The following is a 2,912-nucleotide window of genomic DNA, read 5'->3' on the forward strand; positions in this document are numbered from 1 at the left end:
CTACTTTGTGTTTTTTGATTAATTAGACTTTGAAAGGACCTCCAGGAAAGTGAATGTCTCTTAACAGTTTACATTTTGGTGAATAGCTAAGAATCAAAGTGTTACCTGGGGGTCCTTGCTCCCAGAGCTCCCGAGACGGTGGTGGGCCACTTCCAAGATGGTGGCAAGCCTCGTGCTCTCTGACCTGGGGTTCTTGGCCTAATGCATTCCAAGGAATGGAATCTTGGGCCATACAGTGAGTGTTATAGCTCTATTAGAAGCTGTGGGTCATGGAAGAGAACCGTGGAACCCAGTGACTAGTGTTCAGCTCAATTAGGACAAACTCAGGCACTTAGCCATGCAGGAACAATGGCAAGCCTTTAGCCCAATCGGGAGTGGCAATGGACGCCTCGCTGGATCAAGAGCACAGTGGATACCCTGCCAGATCCGGAGGGATGGAAGTCAGTGGCGAGCCTGAAACAGCGGCAAGCAGCAGTGGTGGATGGCAAGCAAAAGCTCAGCTCGAGCCGTAACAAACACAGACCAGAAGAGTGCAGATGCAAGATTTAATAGAGTGAAATAGAGCGAAAACAGAGCTCTCAAACAAAGGGAGGGGATTCAAAGGGGGTTGCCATTGCCAGCTCCAATGCCTGGGTTATATCCCGATCCTTGTCCCTCCCGCTGTGCTCTCAGGCAATAGATGATTGGCTATTTCTTTACCTCCTGTTTTTGCCTAATAAGCATTTTAATGAGCTCTCTGATTGGTCAGGTGTGAGCTAAGTTGCAAGCCCCTTGTTTAAAGGTGGATGTGGTCACCTTCCCAGCTAAGCTTACGGATTCTTAGTCGGCCAAGGAAATCCAGCTAGTCCTGTCTCTCAGTCCCCTCTCTCAACAGGAAAACCCAAGTGCTGTTAGGGAGGTTGGCCGATGACCGCTCTAACTGCTTCCTACTGAATTGGGGCATAGTAGGGGTTGTGCAGTTGAGATTTCCCTGGGAAGGGTGCCTTTGATGTCATTAACATTGGCATATGGGCTAGCTGACCGGTTCAGGGGTCCATGGTAGATCTTAGTCATGGACTGCATCTGGGGCTCCATTTGAAGAACGATTTGTAGTTTTACAACTTCGATTCTGGAAGAGACAAACTTAACAAGGAGATTAAAGATACAGGGTCCAAAGAGGAGTAGCAATATTATAGCTGCTAGAGGTCCTAAGAATGGGAGAATCCAGGGCATCCATTGGCTGAGGAGGCCCCGGAGTCCAATGTTTTGAAGCTCCTCTGCTCTATATTGTATTCGATCTCAAATTTCTGTAACTTTCTTAGTGACGATTCCGGATTGATGAACATAATAACAGCGTTCTTCTCCTAAAAATAAACAGGTTCCCCCTCTTTTGGCAGTTAGCAAGTCTAAGGCTCTTCGATTTTGAAGAACTACTGCTGCTAGGGAGTTAAGTTGATCTTGCAAGGTGACTAGGGAGTCGGCGACCCATTCCATGTTACCATTTACTTCTTGAGATAGTTTGTAGTAGAACTGAGTAGAGGTTGTGATACTACCAATGTCAGTACCTAGTCCACCTAGCACTCCTGCTCCAATAACAAAAGGAAGAATGGGTAGTCTTTTGTTGTGGGGCTTAGGTACAACATGATTGTATAAATCTTGCTCAGTGTAGATGGTCATAGGGGACACTAAGAGTGAGAGGAAGCACATAGATTCTGAAGAGCCATTCAAACAAGGATAGGCTGAGGTACCACAGACAAAAAATATTCCTGAGGGTAGGCAGACTATTCGTGTGGGAGGAGTTACCCACCTGATGCATTGGGAGTTGGTTGTGTCTATAGTATTGCTAACTTTTACACAAGTGAGGTTTGAGGTATGGTTTATTTCCAGATTGGAATCAAGAGGTCCTACTAAAATGGAAGTGGTGTTTATTTCTGTGCTGAAGTTGTTCCATTGTTCAGGTACAGGGATTGAAACCTATGGCCTGAAGTGAAGGGGGAGGCACATCCAACAGTTAGTAGGGTTTTGGACCGAGACCTCATGGAGCCCAGTGAGGGTGGTATTAAATAGGCTTACCAGGCGACTGTGGCTACGGAGGGTTTCATGTAGTTTTGAGAGATCTAGTCCTTTGTAAGGGTTAGGGGTGCTATGTACCTGGGTCAGTTGGGAGATTGCTTCCTTTACGTGTTTTTCTCTTGCCTGATCTTGAACTCCACCCCCATCAGACATACTGGTATGGGTGAAGTAAGTCCAACAGACAGTGGCTCTAAGTCCTCTAGGACAACTAGGATTAATCATTTTTCCTGTCCAATAATGAGTATTTGCATGCATGCAAAGAGTGGCAGAGTTATAGCAATTGCAGGGCATATGGGTGTGGGCAGTGAAGGTGGGGTTTCCCTTAGATAAACTCCTATATGATGGGGTGTCAGTATTTCCGGGATATCGCATTCCAAGAAACTCTTGCTAAGGGGAGCTACAGCTGCATGGTGTGGGCTGCAGTGAGAGTGAAGGGGGGTAAGATAACAGTAAAGAGAAAAATATGATAAGGGAGGGCCATGGGGATTTACGATTTTAGTTATTTTCCTCCAGGTTGTCATTTGATGAGCGGGCACAGATCCTCTAGAGGTTCACAGGAATAGCTAGTGCTGTCTCCTGGATTTTCGGGTTCCTTTGGCAGTATCCAGGGTTTGACTCGAACGTGATGTATCCAAGACTCCACTCCAGACACTTTAACTGCAATTGGGGTAGATAAAATGACTGGGTAGGGTCCTACCCAGGATGTATCTAGGGATGGGGAATTAGAGGGAAGGGACTTGAGTAATACCATGTCACCAGGGTGGAATAATTCCTTTCCCTCTTCTCGGGGACAGGCTCCTTGTAATGTTTTAAGAACTTGTTGATATTTGGCTAAGGAGGTGATGTCTGCAACTAAGTTG

The 2,912-nt window shown here is 46.3% G+C and overlaps 1 pseudogene; it reads right to left on the bottom strand.

Annotated features, from left to right (window-relative positions):
• Positions 1 to 915: 915 nt before the first annotated feature.
• LOC126945288 (syncytin-1-like) lies at positions 916 to 2,533 on the bottom strand (annotated as a pseudogene).
• Between the last annotated feature and the right edge of the window lie 379 nt (positions 2,534 to 2,912).

Source organism: Macaca thibetana, chromosome X (genome assembly GCF_024542745.1).
Source record: "Macaca thibetana thibetana isolate TM-01 chromosome X, ASM2454274v1, whole genome shotgun sequence".
Taxonomy (NCBI): domain Eukaryota; kingdom Metazoa; phylum Chordata; class Mammalia; order Primates; family Cercopithecidae; genus Macaca; species Macaca thibetana.